Here is an 18,435-nt window from a genome sequence, read left to right as displayed (position 1 = left end):
TTTAACATAGCAACACAGTGTGTAAAAAGCAACAGAGATCTTGCTTTCTCCGTTGCTTTTTTTTTAAACCTGTCTCGCTATGTTAAATGGGTTTAACATAGCGAGACAGCTTTAAAATAAGCAACGGACATCTCCGTTGCTTATTTTAAAGCTGTCTCGCTATGTTAAACCCATTTTACATAGCGAACTTTAAAAGCAATGGAGAAAGCAAGTTCTCCGTTACTTTACTGTTCGCTATGTTAAATGGGTTTAACATAGCAAGACAGCTTTAAAATGAGCAACGGATATCTCCGTTGCTTATTTTAAAGCTGTCTCGCTATGTTAAACCCATTTAACATAGTGAAACAGTAAAAAGCAACGGAGATCTTGCTTTCTCCGTTGCTTTTGGCCACAGCTCTGATGTACTGTGCAGGCATGCGCAGTACATCAGAACTGCCGCAGATACCAGACAGCTGCGGAAGGGCAGCAAAGAGGCATTATACAATGCCATTATTTAAGAAAAGTAATTATTTCTTTTCTTAAATAATGTCATAGTATAAAAGCAATAACCCACTTCTGGGTGTGGGTAATGCAGGATTTACCCACGGTTGTCTTTGTTTGGTCCCTCGGGCTTCGCCCTCGGGACCAAACCACACCTACTGTAGGTAAATCCCGTATTACCAACACCCAGGCGTGGGTTATTGCTATATTAACCTGTTCTAATTTCTGTGTGACTGACAAGATACACATAACTGTTGTCTCTTGCTGAATTTAATCATGCAAATAAAAGCAGAATACAAGTAAAATAGCATGTGAAGAAAATAGTCCACATTATACAGAAACTAGGAAGGTAACGAAGCAGTACAATATACAAGAAAGCAGAAACAAATTAAACTTTCCCTCACAGCAATCTATGTCAGTCTCAGTAATCTTTTCAAGTAAAGCCTTGAATTGTTTCTGATTTTATCCTATATATAGAAGATTTAATTCTAAGCTCAATTCACAGGTAATTATCCTTAATTGACCTGTTCTAATTTCTAAATGAATCACAGGAGACATATGTCATCTCTTTCCTAGTTTCAATATGCATTTAAAACCAGAATATAAGTAAAACCCATTGTGAAGAAAATAAAGGACAATATACAAACTAGAAGTAGGCAAAGAAGCAAAAGAAATATGGGAAAACAAAAAGAAACTAATCTTTCCCTAACAGCAATCAATGGCAAATTCTGAGTGAGTTTTTCCTGTAAAGCCTTGAAATGTTTTATTTTACCTCTTAAAATGATGGTTTAGTTCCTAGCTCCAGCCACATTTTACAGGTAATTAACCTTAACTGACCTGTTCTGTGTGACTCACAAGAAAACCACTCTGATGTCTTTATAAGTTAAAATATTCAATTAAAAGCAGAATACAAGCAAAACATAGTATAAATAAAATAAAACACAATATACAAAATAGAAGAAAACAATAAAGCAATGCAAAACATAATGAAGAAAAAACAACTAACCTTTTGGTGACAGCAGTCTGTGGAAGAGTCTGAGTGAGCTTTTCCAGTAAACTCTTGAAATGTTTTCTTTGTACTGCTTAAGTAGGTTTAGTTTATAGCTCCACCCTCAAGGGAGTGAAAGAAAGCAAAATCAAACTAACCTTTCTCTCTCACCAATCTACTGCATAGACTGAGTGAGGTTTTTCAGTAATAAGCTATCAATGGTGAATAGTATTGTATCTTGTTGTATTTTTATTTCTTTTATTTTTTTCAAGAAATTAAGTGAGTCCAAAATGAAGGAGAGAGCACTGCTAGCAAGCTCTTTAATTTTAAATTCCATATAAATTGATAAAAGCCGAGTAACTAAACCACCTTCAGCTACGTCATGGTGCTAAGAAGAGTTATCCACATTTCTGTGAAGATTTCAAATGACAAAATATTTTAACAATGTCCACACTTCTACTGGAGTTAACATTATTAATGGGTGGCAGCAGAAGTATGTATGTCTACATGTGTCTTCCGTTTATATAAGGTATTGGCAACAATGTAGCCCACAATATCAGGGCAACCTTTTGCTGTCCATGCCTGTAACTGTTACAGTACTCTTATTGCAAGCATATTAATCACATTGGCATATGTTGGGGAGTACAGCAGTTATATGCCTTCACATATGCGCCCCCTTATTGTGCAGTGGAACCATAATACTGATTATTAAGGTGACCTGAACTATTGGCAGTATAGATGCCTGCTCTGCCCTATATATATCTGTGAGCATGTACATTTTCATGATGCATTGCCATATCTGTCTTTACAGCTGTTGTATGGCATTAGCATATAGCTTCCCCTTTGTTTATCATATGTTCTAAGTCCTTTACTCCCTTGTGTGCAGCTGCACTTCTTTCAATATAAACTGTATATGATTAATAGCTTTATATTATATGTTCACAGGTGTCTACATGTCTACAGGAAGTGGTGGATGGTAGAGGATGGGGGATTTCAGGCCTACTGAAAATTATGAATATACACAAATGGTACCACAAACTGTACAAAAGATAAACCAAAGCAGGAACAAGTGACTCCCAACGATGTTCAGCTCTTCAGCTCTTTAATAAAAATGACCAAAAATTAAAGTACACAATAGTAACAAGTGAAGTTAAGCACTTTTCATCTAGTTTAATAACTAGACTTCATCAGACAACTAACCGCAACTCAGATTCTACTTAAATACACTCCCCCCTTTCTCACTCCTGTTAGCTTAATTACTTAATAAGTACCAATTAACCGTAATAGGTTACCCTAGACTTTGCAATATAAGTTAAGCTAAAAAACAGTGCAGTTGACATATACAATGTACAAACATAATACAATAAAATGAATAGATAAAACAATAAGATAAAAGCATCATACTTGTTGGAATAAAATTCTTACCCAGCATTTATGTTCCTGTATATTAGTCACAAAACTCAAATGTAGTGGTTGTTAGCCCTAAGGGCTTTTAAGTTAGTAAATTCCTAGTGTATGCAGAAATCTGCAGACCCTATGAAATTAATTTAAATTTAAAGTAGGATAAAAGTAAGATGGAAGTAGAAATAATCTACCTACATTCTTACTTAATTACTACTATTATAGTTTTACATAACTGGCTACATTTTGTTTAAAAGTTATCTATTTCGATTCTTGAGTCTCAAAAGGCAATGTATAGAACAACAATCGCTGATGCCAGGATAGTAGCAGAGATCCAAATTTTCTCTAAAAGTAGTGATCTTGGTCCACCCCTTTAGTCTTTTGGAATGTGGTCAATAACTCTGAAGCTAAAACTATGAGTAGGGTTCCCTTTGATATGACTAGCTAGGGCATTTTCAGTTTTCTCCTTTTTGATGTAGTATAGATGCTCATATACCCGCTCTCGTAGTCTACGATCGGTTTTCCTGATGTAAAAAGCAGGGCATAATTGACATTGGGCTAAATATATAACATAGGTAGAATTACAATTAAATCTACCAGATGTAGTGATGTAACCTTGGTTCCTGATATAGAATGTATACCCTATATATCCATAAATTTACAATAATTGCAAGATTCACATTTAGTAATACCTGGGTTCCTTACGGCTCTAATTTTGCTTGTTTCCAAAAGGTTTTTCAAGTTCTTACCTTTCTTAAATGTAAAAGAGGGGGATAGTCCTAATAGTGAGTGCAATTCAGAATTATTACTCAACAAATTCCAGTTTTTCTTTATTATAGTTAAAGTCTGTCCACTTTCTGGGCCATGTGTTAATATAAAAGAAACCGGGGACCTATTTTTCACTTGGTTAGCGTCAAGATTGGCCATATTATGGAAAAGAACCCCCCCCCCATAGCAATGGAGTATAAACACCGTTAGACCTCTTCTGTGTGATCTCAATAGTGATTTTCTCAATAAGGTCTCTAAGGTACCCCGTAGAGAGAAACATGCCACCAATTTTTTTCAAATTCCTTCAAAAATTCACTATCAACAGTAACCATCCTAGCGGCCCAAACTAACTGGCCTTTGATTACTGATGTTTTGTGTTGGAAGGGGTGTGAGCTACTAAAGTGTAAATATGTATTTGAGAAGGTGTCCTTCCTATGAATTCTAGCAGCAAGTCTTTTATGGGTTCGATCCTTGAAGAGATCAATATCCAGATAGGTTATTGCCTCTTCATAGGTTCATAGGTTCATAGGTTGGTACTGGGCTATCTGCCCGAAGGCATATATTAGCCCGGCCACGTTGTGCGGTATTCACCACCCCTTTAGTAGTTCCCTAGACCCTTGTACTAGCAGCTAGTACCCTTGGCCCCTATCTAGTATGAAAGGTATAGGTGAATTTCAAGAACTCAGTAGTCTGAGTCAAATATTCAATGAACTGCATAGCTTCAGCCAAGGTGCCTTTATGGATGACAAACATGTCATCCAGGTAATGGGTAGAGAAGAATATCCTATCCATTACATGTTTTTTCATGAAAATGTGTTCCTTTTCCCAGTGGGCCATGTCTGTGTTGGCAAAGCTGGCACCCCATGGGGACCCCATTGCAAACTCCAATTTTCTGCAAATAAATTGTTTGTCAAACAGAAAATAATTGTTTGTTAATGCAATGTCCAGCAAAATGCTGACTAATTTAATCTCGGTTAGAGGGGCCCCTTTGTCACTAAGGAACCAAACTACATGTTAAATTACTTCCTCTTGTGGGATAGATGTTAACATCATTGGTTAAGAAATTGAAGTCTTCCTGGTAAGGGAGTTCATTTAGTTCATTCTTGAGATGTTTCTTCAGTATATTATCCACTACTCTGGCTATAGGGTAAGTTATACTTTGATGGGCATCAACTAGTGGCCTCATAGTTAAGTAATTCAACAAAGGCATGTCTATTAGTTGTTCAGTAAACAAGTAATTCAAATGCTTCTTAATTTTCTTATAAGCTAGGTTGAATTTGTTCAAACTGACTGAGGTATAAGTGTCAGTGTCCAAAAGATTGGTCATCTTTTGGATCTAGGGTCGCTTGTTCTTGCTTTGGTTTGTCTTTTCTACTGAAAATGATGTCCTACTACAAGCACTTATAACACATGGACTGTGCCTGTTGGAAAATGAGAGAAAATGATGACAAGCCATTACATAGACAGGTGTGGCAGACACTAGTTCATGACATAAATGCCTTTTCTTAAGCAGCAGTCAAACATTGTAACAGTATTGTAAGCATGTTACCTGTAGGCTATGCTTTGCCAAGACAAAGACAAGTTCAGTAGCAGCTGAGAGCTCAGATACAGATGGGGTACCTAGAAGTAATGGTCTAACAGATCCAGAATAGTTTTTGGTGTCCCTGTTGTGGAAGGGAGTCACAGATTCTGAGATTATCCCTAAAGGAACTGGCAATGTCAAAAGGAAAGAACCTCCCAAGCCACTCCAGTGGTATAGACGGATAAAGCCATAACCATGGCCCAGGCAACCTAGGTTTGATTAGCAGCTCTGGCAAGTGAAGTAATGGCATGGAGAGATGGCTGTGTCTATCCTGTGGGGGAGAGAACTCATCAGTAATTCTCCCTAAGGGGAGAAGTGGTCCAAACAGGAGACTTGTACTTAGAGGTAGTCAATGATCTTGGGGGTGGAGAAGGAGAATGGTTAGGGCATATGAAAAAAAAAGATAGAAGCACAGAGACCCAAGCCCCTAGGATGCTATTAGGATTCTGGACTAGCCCCAACAGTACAACAGTAGTCCAGAGGAGGTAGCAGGATGGCTGTTGGACTCGCTTGGACATAGGACACTGTTGACAGAGTCAAAAGGGTGAGGTCAGTGGGGACCAAAAAAAAGGGATAGAGCTACCTTTATGAGACGCAGTTGATGAAGTACAAAGTTTGTACTTCAAACACCAGATTGTTGTACACTTGCTCTGTTCATAGACACTAGAGGCTACCTATGGAAAATGATGGCTATGCATTGTTTTAGGTACTTCAGGAACCCAGCTATGTCAGGATGAAGGCAGGCATAGGTTTGTTTTGTATGATGCAACATACATGGACATCCTTAGTATGCAAGCCACATGGGTATAATCTTGCACCATGTATGAGTGCTCACCCTGGTATGAATTTTGTTTTGCATTTACTGGGCAGTGTACAGCTATGATGACATGTGATGCAGATGGGGAACAATGACTGACAGAAGTTGGCCCCTATTCTGGGACGGACAACTGTGGAGATGATGATGATGATGATGATGATGATGAAATTCAGACACCTGAGTCACAATCTGATGACAGATTGTCACTATCACTATCCTGGAAGTGCATCCTACCTCAGTACAAGTTGAATATTTGGGCTCAGCTACTCAACAATATGAGGCTGTTTAGCAAGAATGCTCAACATTCTAAATGGAGAAAGTTTCCTCATGGATTCTATAACTAGAGATGCTTCCTCTCTGGCTACAGCTGTAGATTTACACACTACATCTGATGTAGATAGTCAGCATTTCTCATCCTCACAGGGGTATTGAATGTTTACACATGTCACAGGTTTCCCCTGACATGCGAATAACACATAGATTCAATCAGCAGCTGTGTTACACCATTGTCCAGAAAAATCCCTACATCCTAGGCCAGCATGGAAGTGAACTTTGTGTTAGGTGGCATCTGTGAGAACATGGAAGTCAAACACATTTGTGGGCTTGGTCTACTGTGGTGTGTCTGTTGGCACACAGTACTTCCATGTGCACCTCCACGAGAAGAATTTCCAGTGGAATCATCACTGCACTGACCGGTATTGCAGTTGTCTGAAGCTGGGGTGGGCACATAGCAGAAGCATGTAGGGATATAAGGGAATCATCATGTGGCACACAAGACTCATCTTCATCTGGATGCAACCACACCTCATCATGGAATTTCTCAATGATTTTGGATTCCATTTGTAGGACAGTTCATGTGCAGACTTCATCCAAGTTACAGTCCTGCAGATGCATGACATCCCTGTCAGAAAGGACACTAAACCCTATTGCAACAAGCTTGCATAGAGATCTCAAAATCTCTGTCATATAGTGGCACATGAAATGCAACATAAGAGGACATTGTATATCACATGGAGTATCACTCACTTCAAGTCCTCACCTCCACATAAGGCCATGAGGACATTGTGTGTCCCCACCATGGTCACAGGATACCTGGTTTAATATTTATGGGTATCGGATGGGTTTAAAGACTCCATGTTTTTGAAGTATAGCCAAACTATCCAGTTATGCTGTACTAATGAGGTCAATAAAAAGGCAAAGACACTCATGTCCACAACTAGTGAGGTTTGGCTTTATTGGTCTGAATGTAAGCATAATGACGTAAAAAGTGAAAAAAAAAAGTCATGGACATTCATAAGCGATTTGAAACACTTGGGTCCTTAAGGGGTCATTTGCATAAATCTCATGGGCCTCCACTACAGGAGGTATAAGGTATCACACAGTAGAATGGCTGTTTTTTTTCTTGCAGTTTTTACTGAATGGTTTGTCGGTGCATCCTTTTCACCCATTATTTTTATATACATATTCAAATATAAATATGTATCTGTGAGTCTGTGTGTATTTGGATATGCATATGCAGATGTGCCATATGCATAAGATGTGTGTTTGTGTCTATGAGTATCTATAATTCAATCTACAATCTATATTTATGTATGTATGTGTATATCTCTCTGGTGGGGATGACTCTGGTGGGGGTCAGTTTGTGTGGTTTGTCTGTACACACACACACACACCCACACCCAAACACACAACCACACACACACACACACACACACACACACACACACACACACACACACACACACACACACACACACACACCATAATCTCTCTGGGGAAGTTTGGACCTTTTTCAGTGAATTCTCAAACGAGTCTTAGAATATGAGAGCTTTACAAGGTTATTTAAAGCACTTGTGTATAAGCATTATTTGGTTTGATGAAGTTTGTTATTCAACAAATGAAAAGTGCTTCACCATATTAAAGTTTATAGAAAGAAGATTTTGCTAGTCTCCTTCCTGTCTTTTGTTTTATTTTTTTTTGGAAGTGGTTTTTATCGCATGGATGGAGAATGGCAATTCTACTTCTTCACTTACGTTATTTATGCAGGATGAACAATATCGTGGTATCACTGAATTGATGAACTTAATCCATGGACTTACACAGCATGTAGACACTCTGGCTGGTGATGTTGAATCTATCAAAACAGTCAAGCTTTGTTGTTCATCCAGCAGATTTCAGCAGCCTCCCTTCCACTAGGGCAGCAGCAACATTTACCTTCTACTGGCATGGCCGAAGGAAGTGATTTAAATTTTGATTTACAGCAGAATGTTTCCTCTCTGTCAACCCAGCAGGAACAATGGGTGTATCAATCCCCTCAGCCACCTGTGGATGTTATTCATCACCAAATGCAGCAAGGTAATCCGGTTTTAGAGCAGCAAAGTGGTTTAGTCATCAAACACATTCAGGTATGGAACTTTATGCTACCAATAATGAATATAGTAATATTGTTCATAATGGGAATCAAAATAATAACAGTTTGTCCGTTACTATGCCTATGAATGCAGCGAATGTTAATAGTATTACCTGGAAGCCTCCTATGTTAAATGATTGGTTAATTGGTAAAACAGAAGTTCAGGAGACTTTCATTAATGATGCTGCAGCTAATAATATAAAGGGTAAACTTGATGAACTAGATAAAAACCTTTTCAAGTTAAAGAAGCTTCAGTGTGAGAATTTATATTTGAGAGACTGTTTAGCTAATGGTGTTGTCCCTAAAGGCCTTATCCAGCAGTTCTTATGGAGAATTCCTTGTTGCTTAATGAACTTATTGCCATGTTTGATAGACATGGTTTTGAGCTCCTGGAACTGCTCATAAAGCATAATGCTAAGGACATTGATGTTTTACTGGTGCAATGTAATGAACTGGAAGAGCCGTTACAGTCTGATATTGAATATGATAGGTATAAGTATGAGCAACAACGTATTTATGGAAGTATTGAAAATATTATAGCTGATTTGAAAAGAATGAAAAACAAAAAACTGGTGAGGGAGAAGCAACAATACAGTCAAGGATCAGGTTACCCTAAGCCACCATGGGTTTTTAGCAACAGTATTAACAATAACAAACAGCTGGGGCAGCCACAGTGTTGCAGCGGTTAGTGTTGCTGTCTCACAGCAAGAGGTTCTCCGATTTGATCCTCGGCTGGGGTGCCTTCTGTGCGGAGTCTGCATGTCCTCCCTGTGGTCGTGTGGCTTTCCTCCAGATGCTCCGGTTTCCTCCCAAAGACATGCTGTAGGTTGATTGGACACTCCAAATTGGCCCTAGTTGTGAGTGTGTGCATGCCTTCTGTGGGAGGCTGGGCGCTGGGCTGGCAACTTGACACTGTAAAACTCCACTGCCAATCATGAGCGGACAAGTGATCCGCTGTGGCGACCCCTAACCAGGAAAAGCCAAAAGAAGGAAAAGAAGATTAACAATAACAAACAGCTGGCAACTAAGTTCAATGATGTGGTTCCGGATGATGGTGAAAAGCTGGTGAAATTGGGCTCTAGTGGTGGTCATGATTTTAATGGTGGTAATAACTATGAACAGGATTTTCAATCATTGAGGACATCTGAAAGAATTAGGAACCATAACAACAATCACAATAATCATCGTAATCATAGTTATGGTCCTAATCAAAATTTTTACACACCTTCCAGGAGGAATCAGGGGAAAGTGGGGCAATGAGCATGGGGACATTATTTGAGGAACAATTATTGACTGGAAGTTTTGTTGATATAAGCAATGATGATAGTGGTATCGGTTTAGATCGTGTACATGATTGTAATTTTATCAATGAACAAGGACCTAACATTATCACGAATACTGCACAGGATGTTAAAGTCTATAACTTTTCAAAAACAAGTATTGATGAGGAAATGGTCAACCTTTTAAGTAAGGGCCTCACATTTGTTCCTACTAGTGGAGCATGTTTGGCTACAGTTTTGATGGACTTTAAGATTTTTTTGAAAAAGTTGAATTTTAAAATTATGTTTGAAGAAGGGCACAATCAGTATGATATAGAATTTTGCATCAGCAGTACATATAACCCACCCTTGTATCCAGTTTTATTGTTACATGAAAAGGCATGTGAGATTGATATAAGACATTTGCTACTCAGTCAACATAAAATTTGGCAAGATAATCTGAACAAGCAAGAAAGGGGGGCACTCACATATTTGACACAACAAAATATTAGAATAATGAAGCAGGATAAAGGGGGAGGGCTTGTTGTCATGGATATTCATAAATATACAGATGCTGTATGATTTACTTAGCACTGACACATATGAGGAAGTTACTTAAAATTAACTTAATTTAGCATATAGAAGAATGAACACTTTGTTGAATGATTAATTTCTTGAAAACAGAATTGATATTGATGTTTATAATTATTTGCATGTTATTTCTCCTACCATCCCTTCTGTTTTTAAGTGCTCCTAAAATGTATGTAATTCACCTTTAAGGCACATAGTTAATGCTCACAACTCTATCCCCTATGCATGTGCGAAATTTCTTGATAGTAGACTCAAGAAATATTTGGATGGGTAAAAACAGATATGCAAAGACTCATGACACTTCCTTAGCTTGATTGTTATTCTTGATGGTTGATGTCAAGGATCTTTTTTCTGTAATACCTCAGCAAGAAGGTATACAAGCAATAGAACACATTTTTTTGAGCAAGGGGTGCCGCAGTCAGAAATTAATTTGTATTCTGACTTGTTTGACCTAGTGCTATCCAACAATTTTATTATGTTTAACAACAGCTACTATCTGCAAAAGGTGGGGGTGGTGATGAGGTCGCTTTGTGGGAACATTTTTGCCAATCTTGTCATGGCACAATGGAAAAAGAGGCACATTTTGGATAGTTTATTTGCTAAGTATATCATCCTATATTTATGATACCTGGATGATATTTTGATTCTATGGAAGTGTAATCAACAGGCAGTAGATGAATTTGTGCTGTATATTAATAGCACTACACAGTATTTACAATTTACCCATACCACTGATGAGCAATAAATCGACTATCTTGATGTCAATCTAAGTAAGGATAGGTATAGTAGGAGATTTGTTGCTAAAATACACAGAAAAGCCATGTATTCAAATTCCTTCCTCCATTTCACAAGTTCCCATCCTTTAACAAAAGAGCGGTTGTTAAGAGACAATTAGCCCGTGCTGCTAGGATAGTAAGTTTGGATGATGATTTTCTATTGGAGTGGAGGCATCTTATGCATATGTTTGCAAGTAGGGGGTACCATGAAGGCCTATTGAACAAATTATTTATAGAAGTCAAATTAAAAAGGTACAAAGGGTATTTCATCCCCATCTTTAATCGAGAAGGATGTCCAGCAGACATTCAGAGAAACTGTTCCATCATAGAGATAGATTATGCTAGTGCCTTTATTACAACATTTCGTGCACATGTTTATGACATTAAGGCAATAATCTTAAAAAATTGGAGGCTGATGGATGACAAGCCTTCTATTTGTAATAAATTTCAGAATGGAATTAGGATGATAGCAAGGAGAGGTAGAAAAATCAAGAATCTCATAGAGGTGGATCATAATGTTAATAGGATATCAGGAGGAGGTATGAAAAAATGTGGGATGTATAATTTTTGTAAATTTATGTATCAGGGTCAATATGTTGAGATAAATGTTAGGAAATATTTTTATTTATTTTAAACTGAATTGTAATTCAAAGGGGGTAGTATATGTTGCTAAGTATAAGCAATGTCCAGCCTACTATATAGGAAAGACAATGAGAGCCCTTAAGGCAAGGGTATATGAGCATTTATATGCCATCAAAAATGTAATTTAACTAATGCATTGGCCAAGCATGTATATATGCACAGTGAACATAATTTTGAATTTTGTGCTATTCAGCAGGTTAAGGAACAACCTAGGGGTGGTCCATGGATGTTGCACCTGGAAAAAGCTGAATTAATGTGGCAATTATTATTACATTCATATGGATGGCCAGGGCTTAATGATTCCTGTGCAATTAATAGTTTATTAAAATTAAAAGCATTGCTTAGGTAGATCAATAATTGCTTTTAATATAAGCCTTGGATTAAGGATTATTTATGTTGAGATAGTGACTGGTGTGGTTTAAATTATTTGATGTGTTTTATTTATTGATAGGGGAACGTGTGTTTTATAGGTACATTTTTTTTACAAAAAACATGCTGCTTTATAATAATTAAACATATAGATTTTTAAAGATAAGACGTTGATTAAGAGGTCTCTGATGTTGTGTATCTAATAATATATTCTGTCTAGTATTTTAATGTGTAAGGTTTCAAGTGAACAATAACATAATTTCCTTTTGTATCTAATAAGTGGGGGTGGGAGCTTTACAAAGTTATTTAAGGCACTTGGGTGTAAGTATTATTTGGTCTGATTAAGTTGGTTATTCAACAAATGAAAAGCGCTTCACCATATTAAAGTTTATAGAAAGATTTTGCTAGTCTCTTTATTTTTTGTTTTACTGAGTCTTAGAATATTGCTAAATATCAATTCTTACACATTTTTATTTCATGTCACACTAAATATAATAGGGAAAACATCAATTAATATTTATTTGTATTTGTATTTTAGCAGTATAAGAGTCGAGCACACTTTCTAAGTGTGTGTGTGTGTGTGTGTGTGTGTGTGTGTGTGTGTGTGTGTGTGTGTGTGTGTGTGTGTGTTTGGCAGGGGGCATTCTGCTTCTGTATGGTGTTGCATAGTTTATTTTTTCTCTTTTGGCATGGGGAGGCCCAAGATACTTTTCTGATGTTTAATGGAGGCAAATGCACTTTTCTGCACTTTAAGAGAAACTCTCTTTGACAGACTCTGAGAAGCTATGCCATAATTTAAACAAATAAAAAGCCTATGGCTTAAAGGTAACATCAGTCATGACCTTTCTAAAGGATTAGTAAAACCTTAAGGCTGCAAAATAGGATTTCATTATGTGCATTACTCAGTGTGGTATAACCTGAACGATAAATGCATTGTCAAGCAGTTTTATTTTCATTCATGAGGGCCAAAATAACTTGATTTATCTCAGTTGCTCCAGCCCTATGGTTTATAGTGACTGGAGAAGTAACTAAAATGGTGTTGAGGTTGATGTTTGAAAAAGTAAGAAACACCTCATGCAACTTTTTGTTTCCCTGATTAGAATGTGGTTTGTCATGGTTACTTACCTGCATGCAAACAGAATAGTAAAATTCTGAGCATGGCAAATGTGCCCAAGTCAAACTTTGCTTTGCTAAAGACCCAGTAATGTCATCAAGAAGATATGAAAACTGAGGATGCTGCCCTAAAGACAAGTTTTCTTTCCTTCAGCAGCTCTTACAGCACCAGATTTGGACCCTGTTGAGATGATATTTTACAGTAGCTTATCTGTCTCAGCTGCCAAGGCTAGTTTGGTGTACAACTGAGATACAGCAAAGGAACAGTTGTAATTTACATACACTTTATGTGTATTGGGAAAACATCTGTGTTTTAATATTAGATTTTCTTCTTTGAAGACACTAAAGAGCTTGAACTTTTAATAACTAACAATTGATTAGTGTTTCCTGCTGGTAATTTTCTGCACAAAACCATTGTATTCACCAAGCCTCATGTATAATATCTTAAATATCCTTAGGCAGCAGAATTTACAGTCCAGAGCCCATTTATATAGCATACAGCCTATGTTTTTTTTTCTGGGGGTGGGGGCAGCATGACAACTTTAAACAAAGGTCTACATAGTTCCAGTTCATAAAGGATGCTGTGAGATGACTTAGAGTAAGTAAAACAGTTAATTAATTATGTAATTGTAATAAAAAGAAAACATATAATGAATCACATCATGGCCTGTATGCATTGTATAGACTGAAAATTGCTTCAGCTTCCTTTACTGAAGAAAATATTAACAAAGGACTCCTAGTAGAGGAATTCTCCTTAACCCTCTCAAAAGCGACACCACCATCTGCCATAATCTGTCCAGCCTTTCCAGTTGCAGTACACAATTAGCTAACTGTTACTGGTTCCACAGCTATCACAATGAAAGCTATATTGCTATCAAATACAATCACAGTGTAAAATAACTATCAGGATCCAAGAGAACCATCCATCTTTGGTCCCTTCTTTGTATGAAATATAGGAACACCATGTAGTTCAACTACTAATCCACAAACTCTTACAATATGCTGCTGATTCAAGTATACTGCAGTGTCCACTGCAATCAGTGCAATCACCTAATACTATAAAAGGAAAGGCACAGTGATCCTCAATGACCTCAGCAAGGTCTCGTTACCATACCTTTCTTCAAACTACTTTAGATAATATACCTATTAGAAATGTACATTAATCAAAGCATTGTTGGTGTCCATCTTCTTCACAAGGTTCATTTTATCAAACACTACAAAAGAGTATCATCAGAAGCAAATAAACTGCTTGGGCAACTACATCATATGGAAAAAATTCTTAACATGTAAGAGCAGGAAAATCTGAATCAAGACCATTAGTAGCACAGCATACACTAAATTTATTGGCAACATTCTAGATGAACATAAAAAAGCACATAGAAACATAACCTACTTTGAAAAAAAACTGCGTCTGCAAGACTTAGCACTGCTTAATTAAAAAAAATAGTTAGATGGAGCTACAAAACACGATCAGGACAATAAAGCTAACACTGGTTCAGGAAAGTTTCTACAGAACTACATGTCCTTCAGTTGTGCCAGTTGGTAAAAAAACAGTCGTCTCCTTTAGCCTCTGTACTCCAGAAAACCATATTCTACTCATTCCTGTTTGCTATAGAAAACATGGCACTATATTTAAACCTATTTCAATAGCCTCAGCTTAGGATGCATTCCATGAAAGTCTGCATGTAAGGAGCTCCTTATATACCTTTTTGACTACTGGAAACATAAAATAATGCATCTGTTAGTGGGTCACATAATATTCTTCAGAAGTACCTGAATACACTTAATCTGAAGAAAGTGTGTAATAAAAATTTACTGAAGAACATTCATTTCTTCATTTGACATTGCCACAAAATCACAATTTCTTGAATTATTGATGCAGTCACATTTTCCACAAATATGTGTAACACACGAATGCCAGCAAGGCTTAGGATGTGGCTGAAAATGATCCATGGACCATTTAATTTAACCAGTTAATAATGATAAGTAAACAATTAAATGTCATGTATTATCAACTGAGTATTACATAATCATATAACCATACTTCTCATTTCATAACAAGATCCTCCATTACCCACCCAGTAACCATACACTTGACTTATTTTTAACAACAGTTTCAGAACTACTACTTTACATCTACTAATTCATTTAATTTCCTATAAAGCCATCCATCCATTTATAACTCCCTTTTCCCATTTTTGCACATGGGACCGGGGTGTCATATCAACAGTGACCACCATCTACAGTCAATGGTCACATCATCAGGTGGCTAGTCCTGCTGCAGTTGTTCTTCTGTATCATGCACTCACACAGACACACACCCACACCCACACACACACACACACACACACACACACACACACACACACACACACGCACGCACACACACACACACACACACACACACACACACACACACACGCACACACACACACACACACACACACACACACACACACACACACACACACACCTTGGGCCAATTCAGAGAGCCTAATCCACCTACTGCATGTCTTTCAAATGTGGGAGGAAACAGCAGTACCCAGAGAAAACTCATGCAAGCACAAGAAGGACATGTAGACTACACACAGACAACACCGCATCCTCTTGGTATGAGGCTGTACTATCTCATAGGTTCATAGGTGTGTACTAGGCTAATGGCCCTGGGACCTTTACAAGCCTAGCCATAGGATTACCCTGGCAAAGTGCCACCCGACCTTAGCTTCCAGTGCCTCTGTTGAGTAAAGCCAATGGTGTTATCCCAGGGGTGAATTTTCTGTTTCCCATCCACTCATCAACATTTCTCTTGAAGAGGGTCAGTGAGGTGCTCTTGACATGTATGGGATGTCTGTTCTATAGCATGGGCAGTCTCTGGGTTATGAACCTGTCCCTCCAGCATGTTATGTTAATTGTGGTAAAGAGGTTGAGGTCTCTGGAGCATGTGGTGCAGAGGGATTGGAATTTCTTTAGATGTAGCATTTCTAACAGAGCTGGGTCAGACATGGCTTTGTAAGTCAAGCAGAGACTGCCTCTAAGTAGGCGATATGAGACAGAGAATAGTTGGAGTTTTTTGAGTCTGTCCACATAGGACAAGTGTTTAAGGTCTAGGATCCTCTTTGTGAGGTACTTTTGTGGCCTCTCCAGTTGTTGCAGGTGTCTAGTGAGGGACATGCCAAATGGGGAATTGTACTTGATGACTGGTCTAATGAGGGAAGGGTAGAGGGAGACAATGACCTTTTTCTTCCTGCATGCAAAATCTTTAGTAATGAGATGTGCCAAATAGAAGGACTTTCTTACCACAGTGGCAATGCAGTGATCAAAAGAGAGGTTGCTGTCAACCTGTGTTCCCAGAGCTCTTATAACATCTTCTGTGTTCAGTGGACTACCATCAATGGGGTAATTCATGGGAACTGGGTTTTTCCCAAAGGGGATGATGACACATTTTTGGCATTGAGCTTAAGGCCATGGTTCTGACACTAGTCATTAGTCACAGTGAGGCCATTGTGTAGGATGTCAACATCACTTGGGGAGTTAATAATAGCTCACAACTTGCAATCGTCTGCAAACTTTGTCAGCCAGAGTCCCTTCGTGTTGGCCTGGACTTCAGAGAAGTAGATATCAAACAGAAGAGGACCCAGGACCAAACCCTGTGGGACTCCACTCGTGACTAATCGGCAGTGTGACTTGGAGTTCGCTACTTTCACACTGTGGGTTCTATGTGTGAGCTAGTTTGCAACACACCTAGTGATACAGGGGTTGATGCCAAGCTTTGTGAGCTTTTCTACGATTCCTGAGTGGGGACTGGTATCAAATGCCTTGGCCAGATCAAGGTAGGCTGTATGAACCACCTTGCCTTCATCCACAGCTCTGGTGACTGACTCAAAGAAGTCAACCAAGTTGAGCAGGGATGATCTACCCTTCACAAAACCAAACTGTGTAGGATCCAGAGTTTGGAGATTTCCTATATCCTTGTTTATTAGGTCCATGATGATGCGTTCCATAGCTTTGCATATCAGACTTGTCAGGCTAATGGAGTGATAGTTTCCAGGGTCTGTAGTCACTCCTCCTTTGTGGAGAGGGATAACTGTAGCAGTGCACCATTCCGCAGGGACAAAGCCTGAGGTGAGGCTATGATTGAACAGACCACACAGGTGAGGTGCCAGTTCACTCTGTAGTTCATTTAGAACACAACCAGGGATATTGTCAGGTCCCATAGAAGCTGTATTCTTGGCCCTGGACAGTGCTGTTTTAACCTGTGCAGCAGTAATACTGGGTGTCTGGCAATATACTGGTATTGTGATTGATCCATGGTAAACTACATTGCACTTACCTCATATAAACTGCTGTGGTGTGATTGTCTTTGTTAAGATTTTTTCTTCAGTGGTAACAGGTATTATTTGGTATAGCAACAATGTCACATCTACACATGCTTAGCTCAGTATTATTTTATGGTTGTTGTAACTGGATGAATCTGAAATAACCTATGTGCTTTGTCCTTCAAGTTGTAATAACTAATTATAGGACATTTCACCAGTTTATTCTGCTTAGGAAATATATATTATTAAGTTGCTAAGATGTAACTGGAATGCTGATAATATTAACTACATCTAATGTATTATGATATACTATGCAATTGTACTGTATTAATCCTGGAACTAACCTACAAATGAACACTGCCAGAAAATAAATAAATAAACTATTTGCATACTTTCATTTAAGTGAGTATACTGCCTGTAATGATTAACCATTCTACCATATAGTAGGGTACAATGGACATTACAGAGAGAATAAAATGGCAAAATGTGAAGATGGTATAAAGACCCTTCAGCATAATGTTAACAATTAATCTCAGTATAGAATGAAAACAAGCTGTGAAAATATCTTTTCTTACTTCAATATCTGCATTATCAGTAGACAACGTGTTATGTGTTTACATTTATGTTTAATATATTTTCATGCACATGTGAATTTTGGCTTTGGTGTTAATTAGGGCTTTAATGGGATATCCTAAGAAGTAAAGCCAAAAGGGAATTAATTTTTGCGGGAAGGATGTGAGACAGCAGTACACTATAGAAGTTATAGCAACAATGGAGTCTCCTTACAATACATTTCAAAACTAATGAGCAGCATTTCAGGGGAACTAGTCATTCAGCTCCAAGTTTCTTTAATATTTAATGATAGGCATTTGAACTAATGACACATCTCAGAGGAGCAGCAGAGACAGTGAACTGTCTATATT

Source organism: Protopterus annectens, chromosome 1.part2 (assembly GCF_019279795.1).
Source record: "Protopterus annectens isolate FY-2018-M chromosome 1.part2, PAN1.0, whole genome shotgun sequence".
NCBI lineage: Eukaryota > Metazoa > Chordata > Ceratodontiformes > Protopteridae > Protopterus > Protopterus annectens.
This window is presented reverse-complemented; position numbering follows the sequence as displayed.